Here is a 26,531-nt window from a genome sequence, read left to right as displayed (position 1 = left end):
GTGATATTTGGAACATTTTTTTGTAAACTTCATAATTTTTATGTCTACTTGGATATTTACAGACTGTTCTAAGTACCACAATGCAAAATACTTTGCTTAAAATCATGCACACACATTACAAAATCCCATAAACAATTTTGTTTTCAGTTTTAAGCATGAAAGACACAAACAATATCACATATGGGGGAGCAAATGGAAACAGCATTTGCCAATGCCTGGGGTGTTTGGCAATATTAATGCTTAGTGCAATCTTTTGAAGAATTCCAAAGTGTGTGGCAAACTGTTCCCATGTACATGTTACAGCCAGGGACACAGCTGTACTGTAATCATGGGTCATTTGAAGTATACGTAACACCGAACTAAAATCTGAAATGACTGGATTCTCCTTCCTACTCCTCTTCTGATTTGCTAAGCAACTTGCATTCTTCCTTTATATCTTAACACAAATATCCCCTTATTAAAAGAAGTATTATAAGATTACTAAAATCTATTCTTTAAAGTACTTGGAGATCCCAAGAAAAAACCTTAGAGTAAATTCTATGCATACTGTGACCAAAGTCACCAACAATTTCCCTTATAATGCTCACAAATTATCTTTGGCATAACCCTCATACCACACTTCCTACTAACATAAATATAAAATAACATTTTTTCTTGAAAAAATACAAGTATTGGGTATTTGGCATTATCATTTAGTGTTTGTTATTTGTGTTTTTGCATGCATATGTGTTTTCCCTGAACACATTTTTTCTATTTTTTTAACCTTTCCAAATGCCATGGTAAATATATAATAGTGAAAACATTACAACTTTTCTAGGTTAATGAAAACCTGTCATATACAATAATGTAAAAATGAAAAACTTAAAATACAATAATGTGTAGCCAAATTGGCCTTCTCTTCAGGAAGAATCTTATAAAAATTGTCCAGTAGTTAGACACACCTGATATAGGTCATACCTGTAGCAGATATGTATAAATTTGACAAAAATGAAAAATGTTAGGAAAGCATATCCAGCTGTATATTAAATAAAGTTGGTTTAGAAAATTGTGCATGAATGGAGAAGTCAGCTACTAGTATTATTTTAAAAACCAGAGATGCCACATGCGACAGCTCACGCCTGTAATCCTAGCACTTTGGGAGGCCAAGGCAGGTGGATCCCAAGTTCAGGAATTTAAGACCAGCCTGGCCAACATGGTGAAACCCTAACTTTACTAAAAACTACAAAAATTAGCAGAGCATGGTGGCAGGTACCTGTAATCCCAGCTACTCAAGAGGTTGAGGCAGGAGAATCCGTTGAACCTGGGTGGCAGAGGTTGCAGTGAGCCAAGATCATGCCACTGCACTCCAGCCCATGCGACAGAGTGAGACTCCATCTCAAAAGCAACAACAACAAAAACACCAGAGGCATATTTTCTTTGGGGCAGATATCTATGGCTAGCATGACTATTTCATTTGCCATATACTAAATTGTATTTCATTAATCATTGCCCTTTTATATATGAACACTACTAAACTACATATCTTTCATAGACTGATACGAACACTGATATTTTTATACCTCACTACAATCTTATGTTACTACAAATTAATGTCTAGTAATATAATGAAAAATGTATCAAACATCATGAGCAAGCTCCTTTTACAATTACTATTTGTTTGTATGAACACAATGCAGCCCTGCAAAGAAAATCGATCAGCCAACACCAATAATTAAGGACTCACAGAATACATCATACTCCTTTTAAATATTATGAATTCAAGCTTGAACTCTGTACTAACTTTCATATGTTCATGAGAGCATATTGGGCTTTTTCATAAAATATATCCTAAAGAACTCTGATTGTCACTTTGGCAGTTTCCAAGAGTTGCGGGTGGCTAAGTTTCACTAGAACTTAATTGAAAAACTACTTGTTGGTTAAGCATTGTATGAAAACACGCACACAAAACAAACAAATGTAAAATGTTTAAACATGCTGCAGAGACAAATTTTAATGGAAAAATAGATGTTTCAAACATTTTCAAGTGTTAAGTTAAAAATTATCTGTTTTAACTTGATGAAAACCTCATTAATGGTTTTATACTTTCAGTAAAAACACATCCTGCATAGTTGCTTATCTTTATTTTTCTTTTTCAGTTTGAGGAAAGGCCAAAGAAAACTTAGAAGCAGGGAACTAATTATCAGACTTTATTTTTTCTCTTTCTTCAGTTTTTGGACATAATTCAGTGAGAAAGATACTAGAAAATGAAAGCCATGGACTTCTCAGAAACCTAAGCATTTTCATCAGTTATATTTAGTGGAAAGTAAGTTGCGGACGTTGTTTTAGGGAGATAAGAAATGTATAAGACATCCAGTTTTTGGACTAGCTGACAATATAAAGGCATTCATGTGAAGTCTAGAAGACTTTATGCCAATTCACCATGAAATTAGAGAAGCTTCTGCAAGTCTTCTTCACAAATTTTCTCCTGTACATTTTCAATTTGAAATGATATACGATATATAAAACATTCATTAACCTATTACTCTTAAATCCATTTCTCCCATTGAGTAGTTTAAAAAACACCCAAAATGTCATGAAATTGTCCCCATGGCATATGCAATTAAAGGCAATAAGACATGGATATCAGTATCTTTTTTGGTAGGTTTTACTTTCAGAGCAATATAAATTTTCAGATGAAATGCACAGAAAGCACAAAGAGCTGCTCAATAATTGCCTCCACCCACACATACAGAGTTTCCCTCATTATTACTAATGTATTGCATTAATGCAGCACATCTGTTGGAATTGAGAAACCAACTTTGATCTATTACTTCAGGTTTTCTCATTCCAGAAGGTCTTCCAGAGGTGTACAAGCAGGTCATGGGGGTTGCCACAGCATCCATAGTGCTGTCAGTCAGCCTAAAAGACCTTGCAAATCTTATCATTTTCTACTATATTATCTTCTACAACTTATATAGTTTTACATTTTAGATTTAGATATGTCATCTTTTGAGTAAATTTCTTTGAAAGGTGTAATGCTATATCTAGATTCATTTTTTTGCATCTAAATACCCAGTTGTTTCAGCAGCAGTTGTTTCAAAACATTGTCCTTTCTCCATTGATTGTTTTTATGTTATTATGAAAATTTGCTTGACCATATTTTCGTGAGTATATTTCTGGGCTCTTTTTATATTTCCACTGATATATTTGTCTATCGTTTTACCAATGCCACACTGTCTTGATTGCTACAGCTTTATGGTAAATCTTGAAGTCAGGCAATATTAATCCTCTGACCCTTTTCTACTACAATTATATGTTAGCTGTCCTGAGTCTTTTACCTTTCCATATAAACTTAAACATGATTATTAAATGACTATTCTTATGATACTATCATGGAATATAATAGTCTTTTCTCTCCTTAATATCTATTTTCTCTGGTTCTTTTCTATATGTTTATCTTGATCACTTTCTTTTAAGTTCTTCCTTTCTTCAAATTAGTGGTTTTTCTAGGTTGTCCATTTATACTTGATATTAAAGCAATGAAAATGCTTTGCTGCATCTATATAAGTGTGGCTTATTTACTAGTGAGCATCTATACCTCTATGTGTATGTATGTGTAGGAGCTGAACTTTAATTTTTCCAATCCCCCCAATAAGAGAACACTGAACATTTGCTTTCGGACCTCAAACTTTCACACTAGGTCTCATCAAATAGTTTATTAAGTTGTTCAGAAGCACCTCTGTTTTTATTTGTTTTCATTAAGTTTAGCCTCACTTTGCTTTTACCTGAGGGGTACTTGTTAGCATATGTAGTTGTCACTTAGTCTTCGGATAGATTTTCCAATAACCAAATGCCTGTCTCATGTGTCATTTCTACTTTTCTTCACACCCAATAGCTCTGACACTTGAAAGGTCTCTGTGTTCTTCAGAAGAGGCTACCTCCCTCCATGACCATATGCATTGTGACTGGGCCATTCTCAGTTTCAGGTTCCTCAGTCCTACTCCACCACTCACAACTTAGCCATCCACGTTTTTTTCTTCAGATATTACCCTAAATCTCTCTAATATTTTTGTTGGTGTGAATTTTACTATCCTATATATTTTTATATATCCTAAATTAACATTCCCAAAGCCTAAAATGTTTAACCACTGCCCCTATCCATGGTTAGAATGTATCTGAGAGATGACTAAATAAAGCAGAATATCATTGTACAATATATATGTCATAATTGCAACTTACACAATACATATGGGATGCTCCTGGTTTTACCAAGGGGAAATGCTCTCTTATTCTTAGAGTATTTCCTGGGATTCAGTGGTTTGGTATAGGAGACTGACCCTTCCCGCTAACACTGTACATGGACTACTAAAAAAATTAGCAAATATGTATGAGGGTATGCCACTCTGCTTCACTTCTCAATGGACCACATGGTTAAGCCATGTGGTTTTTCCTAATGGTATTCTTATATTCTGTGTTGACATCTCTGGTTATCATGACCCACTGAAAAAAATTTAGCCTATTTTGCTCAAATACTGTCCCTTGTCTAAGATTTCAAAATCATATTTTGTTGCCCTAACATCAAGTGCTTTTAAATCCTATTATTTATCATTAGTTATTTAATATTTTACACTAACTCATTAACTAGAGCTAGTTTCTATGATGCTTGTAGTAAACAAGCGTAGTATTATAGTATTGCGCATTGGGAGAAAACTTTATCTTCACTACTTGCAAATATCATGTTTTCATCAACAACAGCCTCAGGTTCAAATAACATATGTTCCAGAGAATATTTTTCACCCCCTCTTTGGTCAGTAAACAAGAAATTAGGGTTACATAATTTTTGGACATTACAGGTACAGCTTCCAGAGATGCTTCAGGTTCTCAGTCACGTTAGCTCCTTTCTTAAAGAGAGTCTGTGAATGTATGTTTCATCTCACATGTCTGACATTTCTAGTCAGTGCCTGGTGAGGTGAGATTTCCAGAAAAACTTTTCAGATACTTAATCTAAATCAACAAATACTAGAATTTTAGTACTAAAGGGACGTTTAAGTCATTCCTTTAGTTTTTGTTAGAATATAGTGAGTTTTTTTTAATTAATCTACACATTCTCCTTGAATTTAATTCATTATTTCCCCAAGAATGTATTGAGTTTCTGCCATATATGTACTTTAAGTTCTAGAGATCCAGTGGAAAAATCAAAGTCCCTGCTCTCTGAAGGTTATAGTCTTGTGATGCAGAAAACAATACAAAATAATAAAATGTCTAGTTGTGTTATATGTTGTTAAAAAGTAAAATAAGGTAATGGATAGAGAATGATGGGAGAAATTGTCAAAATGGTTGGTTAATAAAGAAGATGTTTAAGAAAATTTAGATGAAATGAAAAGTGATCAGTATGTAGATCTTTAGATCAAGAATGTCAGGCAGAAAGCAGGAAGAGCAAAATTCCAAAGTGAGAACAAACTTGGTATTTGTGAGGTGACTATAAAGATAATGGTATAAAGCTTGAATTCAGTGAGAATAAAAGTCATGAGATGATTGTGGTAAGAGACACATGAGAACATCTTAGGCCTGATTGGATCTAATTCTGAGTGAGCTACTTCACTAATTAGAAGTGTATGCTCCAAGGTAGTGACATATCTAGTTTCTGGGTTTTTTTTTTTTTAATCAACTTTTATTTTAAATTCTAGAGTACAGCCAGGTGTGGTGGCTCATGCCTGTAATCCCAGCACTTTGGGAGGCCGAGGTGGTTGGATCATGAGGTCAAGATATCAAGACCATCCTGATCAACATGGTGAAACCCCATCTCAACTAAAAATACAAAAATTAGCCAGGTATGGTGGTACATGACTGTAGTCACAGCTACTCAGGAGGCTGAGGCAGGAGAATCGCTTGAATCCAGGAGGCGGAGGTTGCAGTGAGCTGAGATCATGCCACTGCACTCCAGGCTGGGTAACAAGACCAAAACTCTGTCTCGAAAAAAAAAAAAAAAAAAAAAAAAGTTCTAGAATACAGTGCAGGATGTACAGGTTTGTTACATGGGTAAATGTGTGCCATTGTATCTTGCTGCACAAATTAACCCAACACCTAGGTATTAAGCCCAGCATCCATTAGCTATGTTTTTTGATCCTCTCCTTCCCGTCATCATCCTTTCCATTCTTGTTCTACATGTATAATTTTTTCAAGGGAGACAAATGGATTTTTACGTGCTTAGGTACACGGATTTTTATCCATTTGACTGCCTTGAGCAAAACTGTACAGGTAGGGCAAGAGTGGAAGTAGAAAAATCATTCAAAGATTTTCTCAGAACCAGGAGGGAAATTATGGTGACTTGGATTAGGGTGCCATAGCATTGAAGATAATAAAAGTGGTCATATATGGAACATATCTTGAATATAGCAATGATAGAAGTTACTGATACATTTTATGTGGTTATAATAAAAGGAGAGAAAGCAAGGATGATTCTTTTAGCTAGGGTAGTAGGCGGTGCCACCATTTGCTAAAACACAAAAGATTAGAAGAGTAATGGATCTACCAGATGAGTATAAAGAGTTCCAGTTCGGAAGTGTTGGTTTTTTATAGTCATCTAAATGGACATGTAGAGTAGAAAATGGGCTGAGTGAATCTGTGGTTCAAAGGAGTGGTCAGGGCTACACGAAACATTTTAAAGTCATCAACATGTAGATATGATATAAAGACTTACCTCCATTAAAATCATGTTTGTAAACAGAGAATTATAAAAGGCCAATATTTTTCTTATTTTTAATAGGGCTGAATAGAGACATCAGACATCAGTTCTCCTCAGAAAGAAGAGCCAAAGTTATAGGTGAATAATTATAATTTGAACAGAATATTAAAAGGAAAGTGCTAGAGCTTGTGGAAGAGCTCAAGGGAAGAAGCTAGGGCACAGAAAAAGAAGGAAGCAAGAATCTGGCAGAGATGGAACCCCAAAGGCCTTGGTGTTCCATGGAAAGGGTAGGTGGGTGGGTTTTGTTTTTTGGTTTTGTTTTTTGTTTTTGCTCCCATCTCCCCTGCAGCACACTACTACTTTCTAAATTATCAGAGTTTCTCTACTCTTGCAAGCTCAATCACTAGTGCGGGCAGCAAGCTGAAAGCTTCTTGAGGCACTGCACCAAGCTACCAGCTTGCCCAGGTTCACTCACCACTGGCCTAGACCCCAGCTACAGTGACAGGGCACCATATTGAATGCATACACATTGTAGGACTCTGTCTTGCCCAGGGAACCTCAGTTCTTATGTCTCTACATTACTAGATCCCCCACAAACTTACCCCAACACCCACTAGGATTGCAGGACCCACACAGAGCTTGTTGGACCAAGGGGAGTTGTGGGATTCCTGGTATTCTATCCCTCCAGGCATGCTGCTTCTAGGCAAAGGGAGAGTACAGCTTGCCTAGATAGTGCCAAACGAAACCAGAGGAAACCAGAGTATATGCTTTCTTGTGTCCAAAAGCTCCCACTTGTCGGCAGAGAGTGACTGTGCCTCTTCCAACAGAGATGCAGGTGCTATGCTCAAGTCTGTGAGGGAAGAGTGTAGTTCTGCTCCAGTGGCTAGGCATCCTCAGTGCTCAGGCACAGGCATGGAGAGTTGGATTTCTCCCCCTTGCAAGTCCACTGCTGTAGATATAGCAATGGATACTCCTGCAAGAGGCTGGCATGGATGCAACAGAGGATAGCCATTCTGAGGGGCACTGCATTCCCACTGATGGTGTGTCCACTGAGCTCAGGCAGCTTTCCTGCAGCAAAGATCAGGAAAGCCACAAATCTTGGTCTCTTGGGCTGAGAGAAAAGATTACACACTGAAACAATTTCTGCAGAGAGTTGAGGGGCAGGCATCTTCTATGATACTCAGCTGCACTGCAGCCTGGATATAGATGGCAGTATCTATCTGAACTGAGAATCCCAAGCCACAGGACAGGGTATGAAAGGAAGTAGATCACATTCCTACATGCACAGCTATGGAGTTGGGGTAACCCTCATTCCCCCTACAGGCTTCAGCACATTTCAGTAGGAGCTTCCCCCAGTGCCCACATTAGGACTGGTGCTTATACTTGTCATTGGGTATGCCAAGGGAAGACTGACAGACTTCTCATCTGGGGCTGAGCTGGGCAGCAGGCATTACACAGACTAGCCCATCACCTGAGACAAGAGAGCTCTCCTGGTAAACAAAGATCAAGCATATACCCTTCTGCTTCCTGAGACCTCAACAGTCCCAACCTGGAAGAAGACAGTGAGCCTGCTCATACACTGGTACACTACTACAAAATCCACCATTTGAGAAAACCACTACACAAAAGCTATTACCAAGGAACTTATACAGAATATTTGCCATTGAAAGCACCCAGAACCAAAGCCAAATGCCATACACAACATACATTAGAGTCACATACTCAAAAAAAAAAAAAAAAAAAAAATCCCAACCTAACAAAAGTAAAGTAAAAAATAAGAAGAAGAGATAGCTTGTCCAGATGAAAAGGAAGCAGAGAAACAATTCTGGTGATACGAAAAAGCAAAGTTACAACACTCCCAAAGGATCATACTAATTCTCCAGCAATGGATCCTAACAACATGAAATCTTTGAAATACCAGATAAATAGTTCAAAATATTGATTTTAAAGCAGCTCAGTGAGACCCAAGAGAAAGTTGAAAATCAACCAAAAAAATTAGAATAAATTCAGATTATGAATGGAAAATTCACTAAACAGATAAATATTTTAAGAAAAACTTCTGGAAATGAAAACTATGTTGAAGAAATTACAAAATATAGCTGAAAACTTTAACAAACATTAAGCTAAGCAGAAGAAAGAATTCCAGGGGCGGGTGCAGTGGCTCACGCCTGTAATCCCAGCACTTTGGGAGGCCGAGGCGGGTGGATCACGAGGTCAAGAGATCAAGACCATCCTGGTCAACATGGTGAAACCCCGTCTCTACTAAAAATACAAGAAATCAGCTGGGCATGGTGGCACGTGCCTGTAATCCCAGCTACTCAGGAGGCTGAGGCAGGAGAATTGCCTGAACCCAGGAGGCAGAGGTTGTGGTGAGCCGAGATTGCGCCATTGCACTCCATCTTGGGTAACAAGAGCGAAACTCCATCTCAAAAAAAACAAAAAAAAGAGAGAGAAAGAAAGAATTCCAGAGCTTGGAGACCAGTCTTTTGAATTAACCCAGTCAGACAAAGTAAAGAAAAAGAAATTTTTAACAATGAACAAAACCTTCAAGAAACATGGAATTGTGTAAAATGTCCAAACCTATGAGTTAAAGGTATTCCTGAGAGAGAAGATACAAAATAAAATGTTTGCAAAATATCTTTGAGGGAATAATAAAGGGAAAGTTATCTGATTTTGCTAGAAATTCAGATATACAAGTACAAGAAGCATAGAAAACTCCAAGAAGATACATTGCAAGATGGACTTCGGCAAAGTAGTATATCATTAGACTATTTAAAGGCAATATGAAGAAAAATGTCCTAAAAGGAGCAAGAGAAAAGCATTTAATCACTTGTATAAAATTCAATTCGACTAACATGAGAATTATCAGCAGAAACCCTCAAGCTAAAAGTGATTAGTGTCCTATTTTTTAGTACTCTTAAAAACTATCTGCCAAAGATTTTTCTATCTTGCTAAATTTCATAACAAAAGAGAAGTAAAGTCTTTACCAGACAAGCAAATGCTAAGCGAATTCATGAATTCATCACTAGACCATACTTACAAGAAGGTATGTTCAAACGAATTCTAAACATAGAAATGAATGATCAATATTCACCCTCATAAACACATACAAAGTGTGTAACTTGCATGTCATGTAAAACGATGACACAACTGAGACTCAGAAGCAAGTAGATAACATAATCAACATTATGATAGAAACAAAACCTCACATATCTATATTAACCTTGATGGTAAATGAATTGAATGCTCCACTGAAAAGATATAGATTAGTGGAATGGATTTAAAAAACAGAATTCTTCCACTTGAGGCTTACAAGAAATGTACCTAAATGATAAAGTCACTTATAGATTCAAGGTAAAAGGGTGGAAAAAGGGATTTCACACAATTGGAAATCAAAATAGAGCAGGATTGTGTGTGTGTGTATATATATATATATATATATATATATATATATATATATATATATATCAGATAAAACAGACTTTAAAACAACAGTAGTAAAAAAAAAAGACAAAGAAGGTTATTATATAATGAAAAAGGATTCAATTCAACACAGAAATTTAATTATCCTAAATCTATATATGCACTCAACACTAGACATACAGATTTATAAAACAAATACTGTCTTACTAAACCTAAGAAAAGAGACAGACAGCAATACAGTAAGGACTTCAACAACCCACTGACAGAACTAGGCCAATAATTAAGGCAGAAAATCAATAAAGAAACTTTGGACTTAAACTGGGCTCTAGACCAAATGAACCTAAAAGACATTTACAGAATATACACAGATTATACATTTTTATCATCTGCACATGGAACATTCTCCAAAATTGACCACATGCTTGGCCACAAAGCAAGTCTCAACAAATTTTTTAAAAACGAAATTGTGTTAAATATCTTCTTAGACCACAGTGGAATAAAATTAGAAATCAATACCGAAAGGAACTCTCAAGAATATGCAAATACATGGAACTTAAACAACTTGCTGCTGAATGATTGTCAGGTAAGTGGCAAAATTAAGGCAGAAATAAAAATATAAAAATAAAAGCAACTACAATAGAGACAAAACATAGCCAAATCTCTGGGACATAGAAAAAGCAGTGCTAAGAGAAAAGTTTATAGCATTAAATGCTTACGTCAAAACCATAAAGAAATCTCCAATTAAAAATCTGATATTTCACCTCAAGGAACTAGAAAAGTAAGAAAAAAAAACCAAACCCAAGACTGAGGAGAAGAAATGAAATGTAAAGATCTGAGCATAACTAAATGAGATTGAGATATAAAAAATGGAACAAAGTATCAACCACAAAAAATCTTGTTATATGAAAAGATTTTAAAAAATTGGTAGACTACTAGCTAAACTAACCAAGAAGAAAAGATAGAAGATTCAAACAAACACAATCAGAAATAGTAAACGTGACATTGCAGCTGATACCACACGAATACATAGATTATATGAGACTATTGTGAACGGCTCTATATGCACTAATCAGAAAACCTAGAGGAAATTAACATATCTTAGAAACATACAACCTCCAAAGACTGAACCAGGAATACATAGAGATCCTGAACAAACTAACACTAATGAGATTGAATCAGTAATAAAATATCTTTAAACAACAATGACAACAAAAAACCCTGGGCCTAATGGATTCACAGCTGAATTCTGCCAGTCATACAAGGAAGAATTGGTATCAATACTACTGAAACTTTTCAAAAGGTCAAGAAGGCTGGACACAGTGGCTCACACCTGTAATCCCAGCACTTTGGGAGGCCAAGGTAGGAGGATCGCTTAAGCCAAGAGTTTAAGACCAGCACAGGCAACAGAGGGACATCCTGTCTCTACAAAAATTGCTTTTAAAAATTAGCCGGGCATGGTGGCTTGTGCCTATGGTCCCAATTACTCAGCAGGCTGAGGTGGGAGGATCACACGAGCCAGTGAGTTGGAGGCTGCTGTAAGCTGTGATCATGCCACTGCACTCTAGCCTGAGCAATAGAGCAAGACACCGTCTCTAAAGAAAGAAATAAAGAAAGTTGGGAAGAAAGGAACCCTACCTAACTCATTCTATAAAGCCTGTATCACTATAACCAAAGCCAGGTAAGGACATAAGAGAAAAAAAAATATCCCTAATGAACATAAATACAGAAAGTATTAGAAAACCAAATCCAAAAGCACATCAAAAATATAATACACCACAATCAAGTGGGTTTTATTTCAGGGATGAAGAGATGGTTCTACCTGTGGAAATTAATCAATCTGATTCACCACATAAACATAATTAAAAGCAAAAAACATATAATCTCAATAAATGTAGGAAAGCATTTGAAAATATTCAGCATCACTTCATGATAAAAACTCTCAATAAATTAGGCATAGCAGAATATACCTCAAAATAATAAAAACCATATATGACAAACCCACAGCCAACATCATACTAAATGGGGAAAAGTGGAAAGCATTCTCCCTAAGAACTGAAACAAGGTGATAATGCCCACTTTCACCATTCCTATTCAACAGAAATCCTAGCTAGAGCAATCAGGCAAGTTAAATAAATAAAAGACATCCAAATTGAAAAAGAGAAAGTCAAGTTATCTCTGCTTGCTAATGACATAATGTTATACCTGGAAACTCTAAAGATTCCTCTGAAAGAATCTATATTTGACAAATGACTTCAGTTAAGTTTCAGGATACAAAATTAACATACAAAAATCAGTAGCATTTCTATACACCAATAATTATCAAGCTGAGAAACAAATTTAGAGCTTAATACCATTTACAATTGCTACAAAAAACTAAAATACCTAGGAATACATTGAACCTAGCCAAGGAGGTGAAAGATCTTTACAAGATGAACTAAAAAACACTAATGAAATAAATCATAAATGATATGAACAAATGGAAAAACATTTCATGTTTACAGGTTGGATGAATCAATATTGATAAAATTATCATATTGTCCAAAGTCCTCTACAGATTCAGTGTAATTTTTGTCAAATTACCAATGTCAATATTCAAGGAATTGGAAGAAACAATTCTCAAATTACTATGGAACCAAAACATAGCCTGAATAGCCAAAGAAATCCTAAGCAAAAAGAAAAAAGCTGGAGGTATCACATGCCCTAACTACAAATTATACTACAAGTCTACAGTAACTAAAATGACGTGGTACTGGTATAAAAATAGACACAAAAATCAATGGAACATAATAGAGAACCCAGAAATAAAATTGCATACCTACAGTCAACTGATCTTTCAGAAAGCAGACAAAAATATACACCAGAGAAAGGACATTCTATTCAATAAACAGTGTTGGGAAACTTGGATGGCAATATACAGAACCATGAATCTCACCCTATATCACTCACCATATACAAAAATGAACTAAGATGAAAATCATGCAGGCACACATGCACGTACACACACACCATTGACTATTACACAACTATACAAAAGACTAAAATCACATGTTTTTTTTTTAGTTTTCTGCAGTAATATGGATGAAACTGATCTTAAGTGAAATAACTTAGAAACAAACAACAAATACTGGATATTCTCACTTATAAATCGGAGCTAAAAAATGTGTACACATGGACATACAGAGTGGAATAACAGACACTGAAGACGCTAAAAGGTGGGAAGTTAAAAGGGGTATATGGGATGAAAAATTACTCATTGGGTGCAATGTACATTATTCAGCTGATATTCATATAACAAAACTGCACTTGCACTCTCTAAATCTATTTTTTAAACCCCACAATATTTACAAAGGCCAATAAAAGGAAGTGCAGTAACATGAAGCAAAACAATAAGGCCAATTCAAAAGCTTGAAGCATTCTAAAATTTAGAAATGAAGAAGAGAAAGTACCAGCAAAAATCAAGAAGATGCAACCAAGAAATTTACATACTAACACTTACTTTAGAGAAAACTCAATTTCTTAAAAACTGTCTATATTTTATTTCTCAAACTCTGATGATACAGGTGATGAATATCTATTTTGCAGAAATTGAGTATAATTACCTGTCTGTTAAGACTTCACTATTGATATCAATAAATAATATAAAGATTTGTAAAAAATTAGCAAAAATAATCACAGGTGTAATCACTAGCTGGGTTTCATGCTTTTAAAAAAAAACATTTATTCAAGTATAACATACATACATACATAAAATATACAAAAGTAGAGTGATCCTTTTTTTTTTTTTAAATGTAATGTTGCTCTTGTTACCTAGGCTGGAGTGCATTGGCACGATCTTGGCTCACTGCTACATCCGCCTCCTGGGTTCAAGCGATTCTCCTTCCTCAGCCTCCAGAGTAGCTGGGATTACAGGTGCCCACCATCATGCCTGGCTAATGTTTTATATTTTTAGTAGAGACAGGGTTTCTGCATGTTGGCCAATCTGGTCTCGAACTCCTGACCTCAGGTGATCTGCCCACCTCAGCATCCCAAAGTGTTGAGATTACAGGTGTGAGCCACTGTACCCAGCCAAGTATACTAATCTTAAGTGTATATCCCAATATTTGTTTATAGATATGGAAGGAACATATCTACATGTCAAGTGACACCACCTCTGACATCAAATTGTGTGATTTTCTGACACCAAACACATGTCCAACAGTTCAATTTTGACACCAATTCCAATAGTTGTCATAAACTACACAGACTAATGATTTAGTCCTACAAAACTCCTCCTACTTCAGCATCTGTCCAAATTCCAGGGCAGAACAGGGCAGTGTTTATGGTATCCATATATCTGAACAACTGGTTATTAATCAAGAGTTCCACAACCCTCTCCTCAGACTTGAAAATTCACTAGAACTATTCACATAACTCTGGAAAGCACGTTACTTGCATTTACTTATTTATTATAAAGAATACAGCTTAGGAGTAGGCAAATGGAAAATATGCATAGGGCAAGGTATGGGGGAGTGAGACTGTAGACCATGTGTGTAATGTCAAGGTGTGGCACCCTTGATGTGTTCACTAATGTGAAAACTCCCTGAATCCTGTAGCCTACGGTTTTTATGCAAGTCTCATTATGTAGGTATGATTGATTAAGTCATGACTCACTGGTGATTAAACACAATTTTTGGTCCTTTCCCCTCTCTGGAGGATGGGGGATAACCCTAAACCTTCCAATTCTCTAAACATGTATTGCTGTTTTTGATGACCAGCCCATATCCTGAAGCTAACATGGGTCCCAGCCCAGCAGTCATCTTATCAATTAGTATAAAAGACATTCCAATCAATCAAGACATCCCAAGAGTTTCAGATTTGTGCCAGAAACAGGTGAAATAGACCAAATATTTCTTTATTATTGTACCAGAACTTATATGCCCTTGAGGCAAAACTCAGATATATAGAATATTATAAACCCACAATATAGAATATTTTGAAAATTCGCTTCCTGGATGTCTTGATAATTCTTTGAAGTCTACTTCATTCTTAGTTCCAATATCAACAATCCTAGTGGTCCTGTCAAGGATTATCCTGACAAAGCCAGACTGAGATTCTAGTGACATCTCAGAAACTAGAGTGTGAAAGGTTCGATATATGAGACATTGTATAATCTGTACTGAACCCCAAAAAGATGCTTAGCCTGTCTCCCTAGCCTGTCTGCAGTTGGCAGTCTAGGGAGAGTAACCAGAGAGATTTCTGAATAGAGTTTACTAGTTGTTGGGAAATAATCTATTCTACATAAATATCACAGCGGTGCAAAAGAACATCTTTCCACCAAAGACAACAAGTTTATCTCTTTTTAAAAAATTTTTAACAATGCATTTTTATTTTTTTTCTGAAGTGCTAGAGAATATTTTCTAAATATGTGAAGATTTCCTAAGCACTTTATTAGTCACTAGAAAAATATGGAAATCCAATAATGCACGGAGGCACTTTTTCTTTGTAATAGGTCAAATCTAGAGATCAAAAGACTATTTTCTACTTAGGGTTATCTGGTAACAATCCCTTCACAGTTTCCGCTGTGACTTTTAACACTAAAGAAAATTAAGCAAAGAAACTCTCAGTTTCCATCTCAGAACATAGGAAGTTGGAAGTAGCCACTCTGTCCTAACTAACAAGAAGCTGAACAGACTGAAAAAATCAAACTCTTCTTAGATCCATCAGAGAGGTGAATTCAGCAGTGCAAATTACTGACCCAAATGCAAAGGTGAATGAAGAGACCCTCAGCTTGCCAGAGCAGAAATCTCCAGGAGAACCAGTGCTGGGTGAGGAAAATCAGAACTATAATTGATGAATTGCTAGAGACTCAGCATAAACAAATCTGACATAAAATCTCCAGGGAGACTCAGTCATCAATGGCCCCCACACTTTTGTGAGTTTTACCTCCAGGAGCTTAACCAGATCCTTATAGTAAATATGGGGGAAAAAAATCCCTTTTGGTTCCAGCAGAGGGAAGGGAAAAGGAATCATTTTTAAGTACACCGGAGCACACTCGTCTTAACAAGATCTGCACTCAGAAAAAACTCTTTAACCAGAGCATAATTTAATGAAGTTTTATCAGAGATTAAATTATCTGAAGAAAAGGAAATACACAAATTCAGTCCCCTCTAGTCTTCCATATGGAAGAAGGAAAATATTCAACTACAAAGCACTCTAAATGTAAAAATTAAAAAACACATGGTCAGAGTGGATTAAAAGAATAAAATCAACTATATGTTTCCTAAAAGAAATCCACTTTAAATATTTTTTCAAAAATATAGATTAAAAGTAAGTGCGTGGAGGAAGAAATATACTAACACTAATCAAACACTAGCAAGAATAGCTGTATAAATTTCAGACAGCTCAGACTTCAGACCAAGATAAGTTATACAGGATAAAGAAGGATATTACACACTGGTAATGGCATCAGTTTTCCAAAACACGTAACAGTTTTTAATGTGTACATGCCTCACAACAAATTGACAAACTATGTAAAGTAAAAACTGATATAACTGCAAGGAGAAATAGATGAAGCCACTACAGGACAACACATTGTAGGCCTCCATAGGGAACCTCCATTATAATCTTAGGGAACCAATATTTATGTGGTCTGTCATTGAGTGAACTTGATTATATGGCACATGAATTCACTCTTAACTGATTTTTGACACAGAAGCAAAAACAATGGAGAAGAAAATGGTCTTTTCAACAAATGGTGCTTGAAAAATTGGACATCCGCATGGAAAAAAATTGAATCTTAACATTGACCTTATATCTATCGTTCATCAAAGTTAACTCAAAGTGAATCACAGACCTAAATGCAAAACAGAAATTATAAAACTTTTAGAAGGTAACATGGAAGAAAACATAAATGATCTTAGGTATAATGGTGATGCTTTAGATACAATACCATAGGCACAATCCAGGAAATAAATGTGATAAATTTGACTTCATTATAATTACAAACTACTGCTCTGTGAAAAACAATATCAAGAGAATAAAAAAATAAGCCACAGATTGGGAGAAAGTATTTGCAAAAGACATATAAAACTAAGCCCCACATCATATGACATCCATCAGGGAAATGTAAACCAAACAATGAAATAGCGCTATGCACACATTAAAATGGCCAAAATCCAGAACTCTGACAACGTCAAGTGAGGGTGTGAATGTGGAGTAACAGGAACTCTCATTCATTCTTATTTGAAATACAAAAATGGTACAACCATTTTTGAAGACGTTTTGGCAGTTTCTCACAGAAGTAAACACACTCTTACATTATGATCCAGTAATCAGGCTCCTTGACATTTACTCAAAGGACTAGAAAACATAGGTTCACATTAAAACTTCACACAGACATTTATTCATAATTGCCAAAACCTGGAAGTAATCAGGATGTCCTTTAGTAGGTGAATGAATACATAAAATGTGGTACAGCCAGAAAATGGAATATTACTTGGTGCTAAAAAGAAATGTGCTATCAATGTACAAGCCATGAACATATACATGGAAACTTAAAGGCATATTACTGTGTGAAAGGAGTCAATCTGGAAAGGGTGAATACTATATTACTTCAACTATATGACATTCTGGAAAAGATTAAGCTATGGAGCGATCAAAAACAATCAGTGTTTTCCAGTGGTTAGGGAAAAGAAGGAATAAACAAGAGGAAAAAGGATAGGGTTTGGACAATGAAACTATCTGTATAATGGAGATGTGGCATTATAAATTTGTCCAAACCCATAAAATGTATAATACAATTCCAAAAGTGAACCCTAATGTAAACTATGAACTTAGTGTGACGATGTGTCGAGGTTGGGTCACCAGTTCTATCAAATGTACCACTGTGTTGAGAAACACTGCTAATGGGGGAAGCTCTGCATGAGTGAAGGCAAAGGGTATATGAGAAATCTCTATAACTTCCACTCAATTTTGTTGTGAAGCCAATACTTCTCTAGAAAAATTAAGTCAGTTTTTAAAAAATCACATAAAAATAAGTATTAATCCATTTGAATATTCTAGAATTTGGAACAAAATATCTTCCTCAATTTGGTCCCTTTTATTCTCTATCTTATAATATTTATTATTCAGTTTCTCCCCTGCTTCATTCTCCATCCTATGAGTTTGTCCTGCTCTGTGACTTGAGATGTAGCAAGAAATATAAACTTAGACAGTATCTTCCCAGTTTCACTTAACCTCTGCCTTCATTTGGCATCAGCCAATAAAGATTTTGGCAGTAGATAAGAGAACAGGTGGTAAGAAGTCAGGAGAGTCCCCTTAAATAGCTTGAGCTTTTATTGGCTTTAGTAACCCCATGTCCTTGTATTGTCACTTTAGTCCTTGTTGTAATAATGTTTTTCTATTGTTATTTCCTTGGTGTCTCAACATTCTATATTGGTTTCTGTAGCCCTGCCTACCCCTCTTTAATTAAGGCCATCTCTGCCTTCTGTTTTCTGTCAAGACCTTGACTAATAAAATTCTTTAGCATATATTTGATTTTATTCATTTTTTAATACACTAACATAACCGGAAATGTTAATGAATCTGGAGACCAAGATAAAATGTCACTGATTAAGCATTTCTTAATATGTTCCCTTGTTTCATTGGCTTACAGTGTTCCCTACAGAATTGTACCCAAATGTTCATTGTTCCTGAAACTCTAACTGCTTCTCATTCTCAAAATTCACATTATACTCATCAGCAGAGAACACGTTCCTCCTTCCTTCCTGTGGCTTCTTCTTTAATGTATCTTTCCTTAGTGTGCTGTACGTACCTACTATGGCTCTATTGAACAGGAGAACTCTGTGTCAGACTTCTTAGGATTCCCAGTTTCCATCCCATGGGAAGCGTAAACATAAAGAACGTTGCTTTCAATTAGTGAAAGCACCCTGGGCAGAATCCCCTGGATCCTGCACATGCTCACAAAAGCAACTATTATTTTTATTATCTTGACATCTGCCTTTGACAAATTGGTTTTTGCTTATTCAATTAACTGATTTCTTTCCCTTCCTCTCACAGATTCTACAAGCTTCCATAATATTTGAGTTCTTGGTATGTAAACACGCAGCCCCAGGTGGACTTCTTGTCCACTAAATACATCATGCCTTGTGTAGGTGCATTTGATTAGCATGTTAAAAGAAATATACCCATCAATTAGCAATATTTCTCATAGACTTTCAAAAATTATAGAAATCAAACTTTATGTTAAAATTCCAGATTATTTAAAGCATGTATAAGAACCTTTCTTCATAGACAATAGTCCCTGGATTAATTCAGCTAGAAAATGTCTGTGGGTCTCATTATTATAGATTCAAAAAGTAAAGCAACATCCAAATTCTAAGTCAAGCATGCATTTTTTGCTTTAGCTTATATCCACTTATCCCACTACTTCAAGGGCTCTAGTGTATTTAACACATCCATTTCTACAGTGTTTTTCTCCCTGTGAGAATTTATTCCTTCTACCATACTTGCTTATCTTGGACTGGCTCCTAGACCTGGACATCACTCCAATGACAGTTTGGTGATATGATGCAGGGTATCTAGCTTGTTTCTACAGTGTTTGTTGATTTAAGCATGCCAGACAACATCCTAATGTTTAAAATCTTGAAAGGTAGCCTTCACAAATATTGCACATCCATTATGCACTATAAATTCTGGAAGGATCTACAGATATAGTTCGTTTCCAGGAAAGAAACAGAAAAGCAATCTTAGTATGAGTGAATCACAAACACACACAGAGCCAGAGAAAGATCTAAACTTTTCTTTCCTGTACATATTTAGTTGCCTTTTATACATAAATAAAAGCTTTCAGCCTGGCATAGTGTCTTACGCCTGTAATCCCAACACTTTAGAAGGCTGAGACAGGTGGACTGCTTGAGTCCAGGGGCACCAGAGCAGCCTGAACAATACAACAAAACCCTACCTGTACAAAAAGTACAAAAATTAGCCAGACATGGTGACATGAGCCTGCAGTTCAATCTACTAGGGAGGCTGAAGTGAGAGAATCACTTGAGCCTGGAAGGTAGAGGTTGCAGTGAGCCATGATTGTACTTCAGCCTAGGTGATAGAGCAAGACCCAGTCTCAATAAATGAATGAATGAATGAGTAAATGAATAAATGAATGAATGAATAACATCTTTGAACTTATAAATCGAAGCCTATTTCTCCTTGCACAGAGTTCAAGTCCAGGCAGACTTGAAACAGGCTCCATTCTGAGAAGGAATTAATAAAGAGCTTTTATTGTTTGTAGACACAGAAAAGAAACAGCATTTCCCATTCTATGTGATTAAGACTAATAGTAATACTCTTTGTCATACTAATGTAATTTTAAAAGAACATGATGAGAAAGCAATCCTAGATATTCAGAAATTTCTTAGCTAATTTAATATTTGCATGTAAACATTTTTAAACTAGAAATATAAATATTTTTAACTTTTAAATGGGACTCATATTTTTACTTATCTTTAAAACTATAGTATGATTCCTTTGATAATTTATATTTAACTTTTTCTTAAATATACCACCAACATCAAATTATTTGTTTCTCTTTATTTCATAGTACATGTCTAATTTTCAGAGAAAGAAATACACATTCTCATTTTGTCTTCTTATAAACAATACCATGAATTTGCTCTGTATCTAAGCATAAATGTCAAGTATGTGGTCTCTATGCAAATTTGGTCGTTCAATGCATAAAATCAACTGATCCAGTAAAAGTTTGGTTTTCATGACCTTGGCCTCATTGGTATTATTTTCTAATCTACATAACTAATTTTATAATTTTTAGACTATCAATGTATAGCATTATAAAATTACTTAGAAGTATTTGACATGATTAGACATATTTTGTATATCATTTCTGTATGTATGATCTGATGTTTTATTATCAATTTAGCCATCTATCTATCTGTTTAGAGTTGTTGGAGATCCACCAAGACTGTTAAAATTCAAAGGGCTATGATCTTGAAGAGGAATTCAGTGCATAAGTGTTACCTTTACATTCAGCATATCTTTTCCATATGTACACACAGGCACACACACCCACACACACACACACACACACGTTCACGTTACATACATATATATGTATATATAAGGGGCGTGTGAAGGTGTGTGCATGCTTAATATATAGAATACTATACATGTATTACACACACACACATCTTCGATCTGTTCTACTTATCATGGAAAAATTCTGAAATAAAGCTATGTAAGACAATAATAGTTTATTTTATATTCACTCTTTCCAAAGATAAAAAAATTAAAATATACTTTAGGAGCCATATAGTGGCTCTTGAAGCTTCTACTCAGAAGTGACATATATCATTTCTAATCACCATTACTGTCCAAAACAAGTCAATAGCTAAATCTTACCTTAGTGTGGTGAAGAAAATGTTCCTTCTACTGGGAGTAGCATCGGCATATGTAGCAAACTGTAATATAAGCAGATAACTGCCATTAAGGTTATCTCTTAAAAATATCATAGTTGCTTAAATTTAAGGCAAATAATTCCTCAGTCATTTTTTTCTATAAATTCTATGTAATAATTTATGAAGTATATTTTATTTTTTTATCCCCAGAAAAAAATTTGTGTGTGTAGAAAAACAAACACAAAATTAGTGCTTGCAAGATGGGATATGCCTAAGCTTTCCCATTAATGGGATAAATGATTTTTTTAACAGACACACTTGGAGGCTGAAATAGCTGGGGACTGATGGATACAGATGGATGGTGAGCTAGGGAATTGGAGCTATTCTAATTCGCACAGAAGCTAAGAATAAATGAATCTTTTGTGGCATATTTTTTCCAGGGTTCATTTGAATGATAAATGTAAATGAGTGAAAATATGTTTCCAATATAACACTTAGGCTTCTTCCTCTACCCATTAAAATTTACTTAGATGATTAGTAATATACCCAAGAAATACAAGAACTTTGTCTTTCCTGTTGCACTTACATTCTAACACAGAAGGTTCTATCAAGAGCAAAAAAGCCTGATTCTTATAACTGAAACAGACATTTCTTAGGTATTCAAAATGATAAGACCCAATAGAAGGAGATAAAAACAGAACTACAGTGTAAATGTAACTAACAAATCAATAAAATAGCCACCAAATTAGCTTTCTTTGTTAAAATTCTTCAGAATGATTGTCCACACAAATTGAGTCTGACGTTCAAGTTTAAAGGAGATAGTGTCAGATGACTCTGGGCATTTGTGGCTCAGATAAATTATAGAGGCTGCTGGATCAATGCTGGGTTTCTCCAAAGACAGATGAAAGACAACTGTGCTTTTATGTATATAAAATGAGTATGGATATTTCTTACTAATAGATATAATATTCGATAGTATTTTGTGTGCATGGTACCCATTAGTGAGAGAGTAATACTGAGAGAACTTATCGTAAGGACAAGAACTCTACCTCAGAAAGTGTACTCATAATTAACAGATTGTAATATGTGGGATAAACCTGTGTTTTAATGACATTTCATTTTTCCATAAAGAATCAAAATAAAATTGACATATTTTAAGAGCATAAAATATAATATATGTGTATTTTAGAAAAACATATTGTACTTTCATACTAAAATAAACTCTAATAATTTTTAATTCACTCATTATTTCAAATCGGTTGCTTTTCTTTCAGAAAATCATTTCATTTTTCTCCACTTAATTTTCCTACAGGTTACCTGATAGTGAGAAAAACTAAAGGTAGTAAAAGACATAGTGAAATTAAAGCTCTGTTCCAGAGTTGCAACCAACAACATCATGGATAGGTCTTGGAATTATTTTTGAAAGTTATGTACTATAACTCCTTTGTGAATCTTTCAAGCAACCTGAAAACAAATTAGCTTTTATTTATTAATTTTCTTACATCTTCTGGATCTTGTTTTAGTATATTACTTTCCATGGTTAGATTAGGCATCAGATTCAGAATTCTGGGTCTTTTTAATGTACTGATGATCTTTGAATGTGTGAAAAGCTTATCATATCAATTTATTTCAGCTGTAAGCCTATGTTTAATACTACTACCTAACACTCCTTGAGTACTCACTATACGTCTGGCTCTATTAGAAATGCTTATTTAACCCTAAAAACAACTCTTGGAGATTAGTACCTTTATCATCCACATTTTACAGATTAAAAAAAAACAAACAAACAAACAAACAAAAAAAAACTAAAGCCGTAGAAAGTGTCTTAGCTAGGACATGTATAGCCAGGACTCATGCAGGCAATTTTGTCCCAGGGACCTTAACTATGACCATCTCTACTTACATAAGATTCTATAAGAACAAAAATGTTAATCATAGCTAAGGTTTCTAGTATATTCAAACAAAAGTAATAAATATGAAAAGATAAAAGTTTACACTTTATTGTTATTTCTGACAAAGCATGAGTCATTTCTTTTAGTCATCTCTTTATATTGCATAATTCCAGATGGAAAAGTATGCATTACACTGTACCAACACATTCAGAAATATAGTAAATAGAATTACTTAACCACATTATGTTCAGGAAAGACTAAAGCATTTATGCACCAAGAATTTTTCTTCATACAGTTTGGTTTATACTAGCTTTTGGAAGCTTTCTTGTCCATTGAAAAAGTGTCTGTGAATAGTACATAGTGAATAGAAAATATTTTTGCAGATGTTCAGTGGTATTCATGAGTTTCTGCAAACACCCGCAAACACCCATAAATTTTCCCCTGAGTCATGGCTAATTTTCACTTCACAGATCTGTGAAATATTTTAAAATAAAAGAAGAACGTCAGAAAACCTTTGGTTGTCTTGTTTTTTCTTTCTTGGCTCCTGGTATTTTACCTCTTATCCTGGTCTACCAATAGGTTTCTTTTTCTATGCAAGAAACATGTATGTATTCAATCAATTTATGAAACATTTCCCAATAAAAAAATTTTCAACCTACAGAAAACTTATAGAAATTTTAGAGTAAATATTCTTAGATTCATCACCAATGTTGTGCCATTAAAATTTACTGTATTTGTTTCATCACATATATTTTCATGTCTCTGATCGAGCCATATTTTTTCTGCATTTCAAAGTAAGCTGCAACTATTTTTAGCTTGCCCTGAAATATTTCCGAATGCATGTTATTAATTATATTATTAACTAAAGATAATATTATTTATGGGGTTTTTAAAGTAAAATTTACATGCCATAAATGAAGAAACCTAAATTGCACATTTGCAGAGTTTTGATATTGGAGTTGAGTATACCTTATCCAAAATGCTTTGGAGCAGAAGTGCTTTGGATTTTGAATTTCATCAGATTTTGAAATATTTGCATATACATAATAAGATACTCTGGGGATGGGACACAAGTCTAAGCATAACATTCTTTAAGTTATACACACATATACCTATACCTAAGACATATGTACCTTGTCCATATAGCCAGAAGTAAATTATATATACTATTTTAAATAATTTTGTATATAAAAATTTTATACACATTGAACCATCAGAAAGCAAAAGAATACATTTCGTATGACTCTGATTATATGAGGTGCTAGAATAAGTAAGGCTAATCTATGGGGAGAAATAATAGAATAGTAGGGGAGAGAGTACAGGGGCATTGACTGAGGAAGGAGATAAGGAAAATATTGGGGATGATGTAATGTTCTGATATCTTGATAGATTTGTGGGTTACATTTGTGTGTGTGTGTGTGTGTGTGTGTGATCTTTAAAACTTTAAAGAATTACAATCAAGCAATCAAGTGGGTTGGATGGGGTGGGGGATGATATAGATGAAATAGAATGGCACAATGTTAATAGTCTTTGAAGTTTGGAGATGGGCAGTTAAACAAAGGGAATCTTTATCCTATTCTGGGTTTGTGTATATGTTAAAATTTCTATATACCAGGGTAGTTTCTTATTCTATTGTTTTCTTTGTACGTATGCATATCTTCCAAAGGCCAAGGCTGAAGTCTTCCTTGAATTTACAAGTCAAATTGTCAGTTCTAATTCAGGAGCTGAGTTTTCTGCATTCAGATTTCATTTAAATTATTTTATTTCATACATAATTATGTCAAAACAAATTATAACTAATATTGCAACTTAAATTGTAAACAGTGAAGAATAAGCTTGTTTAGGTTTTTAGACACATTCACAAAACTAAACAAGAGCTGAGATTTTCCAGCTAGACATTGATTTTTTAATCCTCATTAACTAGAGATCTTGGGCACAGCCACTTTCATGGCCCTGAGTATCAGTTTCACTATTTATAAAATTGAGTTGGGAATATACTTAGTTATTTCATTTAATCTTCATGATGACCTAAAATGATGGAAAATAATTAAAATAGATACTCAATTTGTCAGGAACATCATAGATGTTTAGTAAGTTTTGTTTCTTCAAAAGTACCAATGTTTCCTTCATTGATATGTTTCACTTTAACAATAAAAATTATGCTCCAGTACACTGCAACATTATACTTTTGAAATGAAAAATGATTGTTGACATAGAGACTAAAATTGCCATAATTTTATGTATTATATTAACATCTGATTTCTCAAACAGTAAAACAAAAATCTCTATGGTGTACTCTCCCAGCAGCTAGAGGGAAAATATTTCTATGTGTTGTTTATATGATCTTTGCCTCTTTATAAAACAGATCCTTAAATTTTAGATTACCAGTGTTATCTATTGTCTTGTTTTTTACTGCATTCACATGTACAACCTACGAAGGAAGGTGATTTGATCTCAAAACTTAAACTCATTCAAATTTAATACAGTAATTGAAAAAGATATTTTGAGGAGATATATAAATAATAAAATAAATATCTAATTGGGATATGTTAAAACGTAAAGAAAACCTCCTCTATTTTAAACAAAAGTTTTACTGCTGCTAGAATATAAAATGTATTTACCTACACAAAATACATTTTTATAGTTGCAAATTCACAGTAAAATTAAAGATTTATTATTTAAACTTGAAATTATTTTAAAAATTCTTTAAATAGCATCAAGTTTTTCCTAAGGCTATGATAATTTTTGCAAATTATAACTGGGATTAGATATACAGTCCAGAATAATTTTAATAATTCATGTATTTTCCATGCTTAATCTTACCTAACAACTATATTTTCAGTCTCCTAAGTATTAATATTTCTCTTGACATGTAGATGGCACACTATCCATAAAGTTATTGAAACAATTCCTATATGTATTTCTTCTTTTTCTTCTACTGATGGTATATTTATAAATCATGTCCACCACATTATCTGGAATTGTCCTCCTTCATTTTTGCAGCTTTTCAAATTTCATCATTACTAAATTATTTTCTTTATAAGGACATTTTTTCACAGGAGCCATATTCAGTATGATTTTGAAAGTTACAGCAAATTAATTAATTAAACTAATAAATAATGCTGGCATCCCCTTAAATTGTCCCCAATGATTCTTGCCTTCTGG

The 26,531-nt window shown here is 34.5% G+C and overlaps 1 pseudogene; it reads left to right on the top strand.

Moving 5' to 3' along the window:
* The window catches only part of LOC101036529 (RNA-binding protein 48-like), a 37,184-nt pseudogene extending 22,888 nt beyond the window's left edge, over window positions 1–14,296 (top strand).
* The last annotated feature ends 12,235 nt before the right edge of the window (window positions 14,297–26,531 follow it).

This window comes from Saimiri boliviensis, chromosome 3, assembly GCF_048565385.1.
Source record: "Saimiri boliviensis isolate mSaiBol1 chromosome 3, mSaiBol1.pri, whole genome shotgun sequence".
Lineage (NCBI taxonomy): Eukaryota > Metazoa > Chordata > Mammalia > Primates > Cebidae > Saimiri > Saimiri boliviensis.
Note: the sequence above shows the minus strand (reverse complement) of the source record. Positions and strands in the feature narration are given on the sequence as shown.